Source organism: Berghia stephanieae, chromosome 5, assembly GCF_034508935.2.
Source record: "Berghia stephanieae isolate SIO BIC M18660-M18661 chromosome 5, UCSD_Bste_1.3, whole genome shotgun sequence".
Lineage (NCBI taxonomy): Eukaryota > Metazoa > Mollusca > Gastropoda > Nudibranchia > Aeolidiidae > Berghia > Berghia stephanieae.
In genome coordinates, this window is record NC_088364.1 from 6545943 (window position 1) to 6558582 (window position 12640).

A 12640-nucleotide genomic window follows, 5' to 3' on the forward strand; every position below is an offset into this window, starting at 1 on the left:
AGGAAACAGTTGTAAATATGTGAATAGCGTTTAGAAACATAATTCTTATTCTATACACTATAGTTGATTATAAGTGTTTTAAATCAAATGGCGGATTTTGGGCAAGTGTCGCAGGTGAAGTAGGATTTCTGGCATAAAGTTGGCGGGATTATTGCAAACGCACCTGGTAACACTGCCCTCTGCCGCTCTGCCTAAACCATCGAAATAGGAAGGACTAGACTAAAGAGTTCCGAAAAAGTGGCTCCAGCATGGTACCTGGCACAGCCGCGATGAAGAGGTTAGAACGTAGCGGTCGTGCCTAGTAATTACCTGCGCGTTCACTAGAGCGCAATAAGAATTTAAGTAATTATGTCCGTGTTTGGCTTTATTTATGGATCGTTCTCAGTGTAATTTCCAGAGCAGATAGATTCGCTATTTAAAACCCAATGTGGAATCTTTACAATTTACAATTAATAAATTAAAATAACTATAATCCTTCATTTTTAAGTGTCCGTTTGGAATTACTGAAAACTTTGCACTTTACACACATCACCGAATTCGAATCGTTTTTTTTTTTCTTTTTTCTTTTGAATTTTCAGAAATTTAATCAACCAAATTCAACTCAGCTGTAAATGTGTACTTAGTAATAGTAAAACATAGTGACGAATATTCTAAGAGTGCTACATGATGTGTTACAAAAAAAGGTGTTGGACGAGAGGCGTGTACTATCTATACGTCTATTTGCATATCTGTCTTATCTATTCATCCACCCATCTATCTATCTATCTATCTATCTATTTCAAAAAATCTATCTATCTATCGATCCAACCATCCATCCATCTATCCATCCATCCATCCATCCATCCATCCATCCATCTGTCTGTCTGTCCATCTATCTTTTTAAAAATCTATCTTTCTATCCATCCATCCAACTATATATATATATATATATATATATATATATATATATATATATATATATATATATATATATATATATATATATATATATATATATATATCCATCCTTCTATCTATCTATCTATCTACCTACCTACCTACCTACCTACCTGTCTGTCTGTCTGTCTGTCTGTCTGCCTGCCTCCTGCTTGCATGCCTGCCTGTCTGTCTATCTATCTTATCTATCATCTAATCTATCTATCTAATCTATCCAACCTAATCTATTTAATCTATCTATCTATACATCTCCTCTCTCTCTCTCTCTCTCTCTCTCTCTCTCTCTCTCTCTCTCTCTCTCTATCTATCTATCTATCTATCTATCTATCTATCTTATCTATCTCTCTCCCTTTCTCTGTATCCATCTATCTATCTATCTGATCGATCTATCTATCTATTTATATGTATATCTATCTGTTTAATCTATCTAATCTATATATATATATATATATATATATATATATATATATATATATATGTGTGTGTGTGTGTGTGTGTGTGTGTTATGTTAAGTTACTCCGTTAAATGGCTCTATTCTCATAATTATGTCTACTTATAATCTCTTTAAAAATGCTTAGTTATTGCATGAAAAATCCCATACCATATACACAGTTAAAACAACTTATTGACATTTTTTTATCCTCTCTATTTTCAAATGTAAGCCTTTTTGTATATTTTCAAAATCATTTTGATATTAATTGTAACTTTTTAAAGGATTAATATAAGCTATACTTAATTAACACAATTTTTATACCCAAAACAATGAAGTATTTTATATACGTAGGCAGTAGAGAGCGCAGGTGCACTTTGTGCCCTCTTGACGAACGAACACCTGTTGTAGCCACAAACAGGAAGTCAGTCCTCCATCTTGTTTTGATAAAATATCGTTGGTCTAAACAATGTTTTTGTCGTCTGCTTTTTAAATCGAGCGAATCGGTGGAGAATTCACTTTTGTCTGAATTTTTCTATTCCAACTCTTTAAAATATTATAAAAAATTGATGGGGGTAAGGGACGATTTTTGTTTTGTTTTATTCAATGTAATAAGATGTCTTCAGCCATTAGCATGAATTGATAATTTTACATTTGTTTATCATTTGAACAGTTTGTGTACGAAGTATCATTTGGATTGATCGACCCTGAAAATAAAATTTAATGAATGTGCCCTAGTGTAGTTAGCCTCTAAAAATGTAATGAAATTAATGGATGTAAGGGACGATTTTTATTTTGGTTATTTAATGATTTAATAATATGTCTCAAGACATGTGCATGAACTGATAATCTTACGTTTAACATTTGAACAGTGTGTGTACGAAGCTTCAAGTGAAATGATCCCCTGACATTTTTTTCTAGAGCCAACTTCGTTGAAAGTCCAATTCGCATTGAGCATGCATTCACGTAAAAGGGAAATATTTAAAAATAAACTACAACTGTTTCAAAAACTAGCATCTTTCAACTTTATAAGAAACCTTTTGATTTTTCAGAACTTTTGTTCGTTAAATAATACAAGAATTATTAGACTCATTGAATCGACTGGGTGCGACATGTTGTTTACACGACTGAAAGGATATGCGCAGATAAGCATTAATTGACTTCCGGTTTTGTTTTTACACTGCCACATGACCGTTTTGAGAAATTTGTCGTCTGCTACAAACATTTAGACCGGTGGAGGGAAGATATTTTCGTTGGAGCAGATAAACGTGAGTATTATTTCTTGTAATTTTATAGAGGACTAGGGTCCACAACAGAAAAGTTGATTTAATAAAAGTAAAAGGGCATATAAAAATAAAATAAAGAAGTTAGACAATGAAGTGATTTTTTGAAAAGCATTTCATCACGAGTCTATTGGAGAGTATGATCAAATGAAAATAAGAATTTTTCAGCAATAATAATAAACGTAGCAGTCGATTTAATCATTATAATCGTCATCATCCACCACCATAGTCATCGTCATCATCTTCTTCTTCTTCATCAACATCATCATTATCTTCTTATTCTTTATCCTCATCCTATCTTCCCTTCTTCCCTTTGTCCCAAGTTGTACCTTTTATCTTCAATTACTGTATCCTGTATGGTCATTGATCATGCATAACATTGCGTGGCATTTGAGAGCATATGAGACACAGACCACTACTAACAATGTCGTGTAGTCTATGTGGAATAGGGGATTAATCCATGTCATTATATTTTGGTTGACATTAGTTTATTTGTAATTTGTCTAAATTTATACAATGAAATCAGATAGAGAACCCATTGTTATATACCAAATTATTGTTGTATGATAATGTATTGATCTGTATTTACAGGTTTAAAGTAAGATGACTGAGGAAAAACAAAACAAAAATTGGAGACTGCGATATCTCTTATTAATTCAGGATTCACGTCCGAGCACAGAGCTTCAAAGACATACAATGCATCACGGCTGGTACTGAGGGAAGTGAGGAAAGGGAAACGGCCCTTGAAATTTTTTTTTTTTTAAAGGAGAACAAGAATGACTCCTGAAGAAGAGTGAGTACAATTTTTTAATTTCAATTTTTTCTTACAATAAACATTTTCCATATAGTAATGACGTCAGGTGTTTAAATTGTCAAATGAACTAGAAGTTAATTAATCTGATGCTGGACTGCAGCCCAATTGGCTTGAGTGCAAAATATGAGATGGCTTTCTCATTCCATCAGTTTATACTTGTATAAATTTAAATAGGCTTTTCCCCCTCCTTATTACTAACAAGAAATAGATTACAGTAGACTTGAATGCTACAACTATCCCAAGAGGTTGGACACCGTCATCATGTTTGTGGAAATCAGAGAAATATGTACTATAGTCTTGGCCCTTTTTAATCATCAAATTTTAAAAACGATGCTGAACCTTGAATCATAAATTTGTGCATTTTTACAGAATTTCTAGTTAATAAATAACATTCATATTCATTTGTCTCTGTTTTCATTCTTCATTTTATAGTTTTGTGAATGGCTCCTATATATGGCCAGGTGCGGTTTTGGCCGATCAAGAAAGGAATTCCTTGCAGCCGCACATGAATATTAAAACCAGCTTGAGGAGCCAAGAGAAAGATTCAAGAACAATATGTCAGGCAAAACCTGGTGAGTTATATGCAATGGAATTATTAATTTTAATGGAGCAATTAGCATAACATAACCCCCCCCCCTCCCCTCTCTCTCTCTCTCTCTTCTCTCTCTCTCTCTCTCTCTCTCTCTCTCTCTCACATATAGTTTCAGTAACAAGCTTTAATTGAATATCTTTTGATGTAATCTACAAATAAGTTTAGTAGCTTATATTTTTGTCTTTAAAATTATTGTTTTATCAAAAAATTTCCAACTGTTTCACAAATACACACTTGTTATTTTGTTTGTTTGTTTGTTTTTTTGTGTGTTTTTTTTTGTTCAATGTGAACAAAGGGCAATAACTCATTTGATTTTTGACATAGAGCTAAGATTGTTTGTATACAAACATAAAACATATTACCAAAGTTGTTTTGTTTTTGTTTTTTCTTAAAGTAGAGTGTTATAGTTTTTGTGATATTCTGGAAAAATATGCTTTTTCTAAGAAAGGATTGCGTAGATAAAGGGCAATAACTCTTTGAAATGCAGTATGAATGAATGTAATATTTTTTTTGCATGTGATATTATATTTAAATCCTGTTTACGTTTGTTGGTTATTTGCGAGTTATCAAATTCTTGATATTATGGGAGTTATAAATTTAATAAATGAATTGGCTATAAATTCACCTTGTTTGACATCTGTGTGATCCCCGAAAGGTCAGATTCAAGTTCCAATCGGACAAAAATGTTATTTTGTGTCTGCTTATCTGGCTTATGAAGAAAGTTAAACTTTTACACGAATCCGAAACGCGAAGGGCCTCGGGGACCTACTACCATCTTTCATTTAAATAAACACACAAAATATTACTTCAAATACTGGGCGGGGTCCTTTGACCTCCCATGGTGACAGGAGGTCGCGCTGCGTCTTCTTTCCCTTTATATCTGTTTTCCGAGTTGCTTTCTGTCTTTGTCTTGGAATGGGAATAGTACTTAGTTTTGTCCCAGCTCTGGCTGGAGTCCTTGATTGGGAGGGAAATGGTCAAATGTTTAGTTATAGTTTTGGGAGATTATGTTTTTTACTTGTAAATCATCTCTCTCTGTTATGTATTGTTAATTATGTATTCTGTAAACATTTGAGTGTTTTTTCTCTTAGATTTTGTGCTTGTGTCCGGATAAGACTTATAGGTGATCTCAAACTAAGTACATTGGTGGTATGCTCTTGGAATCTACATCTGATCCCTATTTGTTCCTAGTTCCCCTATGTCTTACTTTTTCTTGGGTGCTTTAATTGTAATTCTATAACTTTTTATTATCCCATTTTCTTCCTTTGTAATGGCGCTGATATAACCTAAATGTGTTGGAAGCCATAAAACCCTTAAAAACAAAAAACAATCCTCTTAGTGGGATCCTGTGCTGGTGTCTGGATGAGACTTTAAGGTGATCTCAAACTAAGTACACTGATAGTGTGTTCTTGGAATCTACATCCGCTCCCTATTTGAACCATTCCCTTTTGACTTACTTTTTCTTGGGCGATTTGACTGTAAATCTAGAATATTTTGACTATTCCATTTTCTTCCTTTTTTTACTGGCGCTGATATGACCTAAATGTATCGCACATGCCCGTAAAACCCTTACAAACAAACAAACCTTACTTCAAATATCGCTATATATATCAACTGTCGTACTTATCTAAAAATAATTAGCCAGAAAACTCATACTTCTAAATATTGATCGATTTAAATTACGTACCCAAATATTAGCAAACCTCTCAAACCTTTGAACTCTCGCGAGAGGGTCAACTTTTTGTTTAGGAAATGTTTGAGACTTGTGTGAGAAGGTCAAGACCATTTTCAATGAGTGAGATAAACAAATAGGAACATTTGAATAGAGCAATTCTGCGGATTTACCATGCTCAATGCGCCTCACAATATTGCAGGCCATGTTGAACCATATTTCCCTTTCACACAGTACCATTCGGCAGTTAGGCCTCTTTTTTCTTCTTTTTTTTTTTTTTTTTTTTTTTTTTTGTTCTTACATATCCGTCAATGTCTATAGCCAAGTACTCATTCATACCTGATTCGAGTGGGGTAGCGTGTGTGTATGTGCAGTGCCTTAGCCAAGGACGCGACGTCGGGAACAGAATTTTCCACGATCTGTCACCAATTCGACCACTGACCGCGCTTAAGTTTGCTTGACTATTATGACAAGGCGAGACCGCTGACCCACCGAGCCACACAATATATCGATATCTGAAGTAAAACTTTTCTGGCCAAAATATATTTTTTAAAATTGGGTTGTGTCGGAGTTTGGCTGCATAATCGATATGTCTGGCACGACAAATTATTATGACGGGAAAGGGAGGGGATTTTTTCCCCATCTGGCGGTGTGCAGTCAGTTTTTCATACCAGAATATTATTGTTATTGTGGTATCGCATCGAGAATCCTGGTCACGATTGGTGATGGTATAGAATTGCGGCTATGTGGTCATGTGGTATGGCACTCGCTCTCGGATCGGAAGGTCCTAGGTTCGAGCCTCACTGGGTGCATATTCGAGTCCTTGGGTAAAGGCTCTTTACTCACATTCTCTCACCGTACTCAGACTACTCAGGTGTAAAATGAGTACTTGGCCGTTAACAGCGTTGTCTCTGTCAGAAAATTTGATTTCGCCGTAACAGGCGTTATGTCTTGTTCTATTTGTCACGTGTTCCTGTTTGTTAGGGACCGTTTGTAAAGCGCTTTGAGCACGTTTAGTGGATATTGCGCTATATAAAATCTCAAATTTGTTTTTTTTTTTTTTGTTTCTTTTTTATTTCTTTTTTTTTTTTTTTTTTTTTTTGTTAAGTATGCCGGATTGGTCAAACTAAAGCAGACCTTCAAAACATGATCAACATTATTCGCGACAGAAACATATTCTGTCAAACAATAAAATTCAGGCTTCTACAATGCCATATTGAACCTATATAGAAGGAACGAAGTTGATGTCACTCAGCTCTATGTTATTATTTTTAGTTTTAGACCGTCAGAAAAGAATCAAAGAATTTGTTAAAAATTTTCAAAACGCGCAGATTTTGCGGTTGCAATGCAAATCAGAAATGTTCCCTAATTTTGCAAAAAACCGCGGGGCCAGCCCAGTGACAGATTGAAATATAAAATAATAAAGCGATGGAGATGGTGGAAAACTCAGGATCGTTGATGAGGGAGGTAGGAAAGAGGCAGGCAAAAATTCATATTATGAGAAAGAAAGAAAAAGTTGGAGAACGTGATAACAACGCGAAAGCTGGACAGAAAATCATCCCAACATTTTAAAAAAATAACGCCCACCTGTACTGTATTCGTATTGCCCTTCCCCTGCCTGACTGTGGAATAGCCTCCCTGCTGACGTGACAGCAGCTTCTAATGGTGCTCACACTACTATGTTATGACGATCGACCCAATCAGCAAATTCTTTACCGCATTCGTGCACCGTCGCAAACTCACCTGGAAGCTTCGTCACAACACACCGTTCAATTAGATGCTCATGCTCTGCGGTTTCGGTTTCTATCCCACACCGAGTACATGTTGGACAGGTGGAAAGTCCCCACCACAGACTAGGGAGGCAGGTTCTCGACCGAAGCCGATTCTCTACCAAGTTGACGTGGCTTAAACCGGTTGCCAACATGCCTTCACACGGCTGCTAGAGCACGCACTCACACATCGTAACGTTTTACTCGACGTACTTTTTATTGTAGTATGTGCTGTGTTTTAACAAGTTTACAATGTAATACCTTACAAACTGTGGGGTGATCCTCGACAATATTGGAGGTTTACACAAGAAGACGAAGAAGGAGGAGGAGGAGGGAAGAAAAAGAAGAAGAAGAAGAAGGAGGAGGACGAAGAGGAAGGAAGAAGGAGGAGGAAGAAGAAGAGCATTTGGCTGAAAAAGATGTTGGACGAACTAACACATTTGATGGACGGGGACAGACAGGAACGACACGTTGAAGAAGATGCAGGAAATATAGCAGATCTTATAATGTATATATATATATATATATATATATATATATATTATATATATATATATATATATATATATATATATATATATATATATATATATATATATATATATATACTGTAGCTCCATAGATTTAAAATCTAAGAGAGCAAGATTTCTCGCAATTTGGATTGTTGATAGGGAACAACAAAACACTGGGAGCGGTAGCTATATAATTAAAAAGTAATGTATTTGAATAAAAATACTAAATTATCAAAGAAATCTGACGAAAAATATAGTCGCCATCAAAACAGCAAACTCCGCTTCCGACCATTTTAAAATCCCTTCAATCCACCTCTATTGAAATCCATCATAGATCTATAATGAGTTGAATACGTTTCGGTCTAAGTTTACTATATAAGCGATGGAAGCTATTTATATATTATTATTATTATTATTATTATTATTATTATTATTATTATTATTATTATTATTATTATTATTTATTATTATTATTATTATTGTTATTATCATTATTGTTGTTTTTGTTATTATTGTTGTTGTTATTATTATTATTAATAATAATACTATTATTAGTATTATTATTGCTATAGTTAGTACTATTATTGTTATTATGATTATTATTATGATTATTATTATTATGATTATGATTATATTATTATTATTATTATTATTATTATTATTATTATTATTATTATTATTATTATTATTATTATTATTATTATTATTATTATTATTATTTTAATTATTATTATAATTATTATTATTATTATTATTATTATTATTATTATTATTATTATTATTATTATTATTATTATTATTATTGTTATTATTATTATTATTTTGAATCCGTCCACTCCTAATTTCCAGTTCTGTTTTTTGTTTGTTTGTGTTTGTTTTTTGTTTTTGTTTGTTTTGTTTTTTTTCTCTTTTGTTTGTCTGTTTTATGTTTGTTTTTTTTTTTGTCGGGGTACTTTAAAAATATTTTATTTTGGTGGGGGTGGGGGGACGGAGAAGGGTTTTTTTCTTCTTTTTATTGTTTTTTTTTTTTAATTTGTTTTGTTCTGTTTTAAAGATTCTCCCTCTTTTGCTGCACGCGAATGGAATGCACTCACTCCTATGACAAAGTCCTGTGACAAACTATCACATGTTTTAAGACTGAGATGTTGCTTAAAATAAGCATGTAGGCCTCCTATATTATGTTATTCTATATACATTCAAGCTTAGTCTGCCATGAATTTAGTTGTTGTTTTCCGCGAGTTTCTATTCCTTAATAATCGACGCAGGGCACGATGTCTGTGGATGTTAGGCTCTATATAACACACATTATTTATAATAGAAATATATCCACGGTAAAAAGATTCAATGATCACCGTAAATCGGATAAACCGAAGCTATCTTTGTCGAACGGTTTCCAAACGAAATGAAATTGCCAGCTTGGCTACTTTCCAGAATATGCATTCGTTATATACTACTTAGAAGTTTGTATTTATTATTATTATTATTATTATTATTATTATTATTATTATTATTATTATTATTATTATTATTATTATTATTATTATTATTATTATTATTATCATCATTATTATTGTTGTTTATTATTATTATTATTATTATTATTATTATTATTATTATTATTATTATTATTATTATTTATTATTATTATTAGTAGTAGTAGTAATAGTAGTAGTAGTATAGTAGTAGTAGTAGTAGTAGTAGTAGTAGTAGTAGTAGTAGTAGTAGTAGTAGTCTTATTATTATTATTATTATTATTATTATTATTATTATTATTATTATTATTATTATTATTATTATTATTATTATTATTATTATATATTATCATTATTATTATTATTATTAGTATTATTATTATTATTATTATTATTATTATTAATCATTATTAATATTATTATTGATGTTGTTGTTGTTAGTGTATTATGTCAAAGAACGAGATAGATCTCTTTCTGTTATAAATTACGAATTAACCGAAATAAAAGAGCGCAAAGAAGCTTTGGCTTCAGAAGAATAAAATACCTGGCAATTGCAATCGACCAAGTCTGCCGCCCGCCAGCCGCTTGAAGGAGACAAATTTATTGTACACTGCTCACCCTCTCACTCACTAACACGTCAAATAAACACACTCTCACACACACAGCATAACATTAGGCGGCTCACTACACACACACACAGACACACACACATACACACTACACTACACAGCCGGTTTCTTCCAGGTGACAGATCAAGATTCCCACTACCCACCCGTGTTAGAATCGATGTATTTTGCTCCTAATTCTCCGTAGTGACAAAGACTGGAAGGGACTACCATAATTTTTTTTATTATTAACCAGTGATACTAATTTGTTTTCGCTTGGTCCTCGCTATAATTTAGTTATTGGCAAGAACGTGAGTAGCCTATTAGTAAAGTCTATTTATGATTTTCTAAAAAAAAAATAATGAGAGAGAGAGAGAGAGAGAGAGAGAGAGAGAGAGAGAGAGAGAGAGAGAGAGAGAGAGAGAGAGAGAGAGAGAGAGCCTGCGTAAGAATTCTGACGAAAATGTGAAAATGGAAAGACTTCGGATGGAAAACGCATCCTACTATTCTCAATACATTTTGTTTATTTCTGTTCAACGTTCCTCAGTTTTATTTAATTTTCTGACGAAGAGGTTGCACCCGGAATTTCCATTGTTTGTACTTGTACTTTTTTTTCCATCTGAAAGCCTTTCAATTTTAACCTTTTCGTTACTATTTTTATAATAATAATAATAATAATATGTTTATTGTTTTGCCGACGAAAGGTATTTACCCGAAACGTCCATTGTTCATATTTTTTTCAAATGAAGATTTTCATTCTGACCGTAACACTGTGACCTACATGCACTCATGTGACTCATCGTCTCAAAGGGACGTGTACACACATGCAGGTCCGACACCCTAACGTAATTATGGGCCTAGTTTAACATTGTTGTAATAGACAATATTTTGCATCATTTTTTATTTATTTCCATTATCACAACGAGTCCATAATGAATTGGGTTATCAGACCTGCAACTAGAAGTACACGTCGTCTCAAAGGGGATGTCCGTATGGATAGTGATTGAGTGTGAAAAGGAATAATAGATGTGCGCTTGGCTAAGAAACTCACAACATGGACATTCGGAAATATAACGGACCAACACAAAACTATGTGTAGTGTAACATTGAACGTTTATATTCTGGTCATTACTGTTTAGTGAGAATTACTCAAAAACATGGATGCGTGCTTAGGGATTCAGTTGTTTATTTTGTAGCGCATTGCGCATGGTGGATCCGTCGAAATGCGTTATACAACCCTTCATACATGACTCAGCGATATGCTCCTTGCTTCGTACCCGAAAGGTACTGAGTTCGGCTAACCACCGCGCAGTGTAGCTTTGAGCAAGTCGCTCCCGCCTTAACTCACTTTGCGGCAGTGAACTGCGGTTGACGCCTCGATTATTCCAGTCATCCCTTGGAATAGACCTTAAACTTAAAGTCAAAGCCTCCTCAGGGATAGATAAAGGGGATTTTACTTTTACATTTATACGTATTGATGCTGTGGGTTTGAGTTTGGGTGAAATTCTCACAACATCAGCTGGTCAGATATAACGTACCAACACACAAAACTGTGTTTAACTTGTAACTTTGCACGCTTATTGTCTTGATAAATATAATTTAATGAGAACCAATCACCAAAGAGCTGAGTGACGTCAATTTCCTACCTTCTATAGTAGAATTCTACATAACCATTTGAGTCAACGGGTGATAAATTACCCTTAATTTTTTTTTTTTTAAAAAGAGGTTTTCAAGTTACTTGATCTGTTACAAAAAGTTTTATGTTTAGTTTTGCCAGTGATTCTGTGCTGGTCAAAATTTAACATGGGCTATGCGGAACCATTTCTGATCCCCAATGTATAGTGTACAGGAAGTTTTTTTTTTTTGTTGTTTTTTTTTTTCATACGAAACGATAAGGAATTGTAATAGGCTAAAAACTAGAAATGTTAGTTAGAAACATCTATTTTTTTTTCACAGTTTCCATTATTATTCAAGTTTGTTTTTTTTTTTTTGTGGTGAAAGTTTCAGGAAGATGATAGAAAGGCGTTACAATAACGTGAAGAAATGAAGTGAGTAGGAAAGTGCCAGAAGACAATAGAGAATAAAAACTCGAGCCCGCGACCTTCCTGGACAGGATAGCTTATACTCATACGGTAGAGTCACGATCTCCCCGGCCAGGCGGAGTTGTCGTACCATTAAGGTCGCGGGTTCAAGCCCCCATCGCCGCCGCGAAGTTTTGTATTCTCTGTTGTCTTCTGGGACTTTCCTACTCACTTCATTTCTTGGTGTTATCAACATAAAGTGCCTGCTAATTTGACTCGAGCAATGTTTTGACGCGTTTTGGCATTTCTTCCAATTTTTGCGTCAAAAATCGCTTGAGTCAAATTTCTCCCTTTTTACAAAAAAACGTGACTTATAATAATGGCTATTTCTAGCATCTTCTTGAAATTTGCACCACAAGAACAAAAACATGAATAGTGATGGAAAACTATGCAACAAAAATTTGATTTTTCCATCGTTTCTAGTTTTTAGGATAGTTCATTTCATTATCGGGTAATAATTAAAAAACAAAAAAA

General features: G+C 33.6%; 1 protein-coding gene across 2 annotated transcripts in view; it reads left to right on the forward strand.

Moving 5' to 3' along the window:
• The first annotated feature begins 3890 nt into the window (after nt 1–3890).
• The window catches only part of LOC144972311 (uncharacterized), a 17322-nt gene continuing 8572 nt past the window's right edge, over nt 3891–12640 (forward strand). The window contains exon 1 of one of the 2 annotated variants that reach the window (XM_078913400.1): nt 3891–4035. The gene's annotated coding sequence lies outside the window, so the exon portion shown is untranslated. Of the gene's footprint in view, nt 4036–10056; nt 10397–12640 lie in introns of those variants that run through there. The other variant, XM_078913399.1, reaches the window with a different exon arrangement.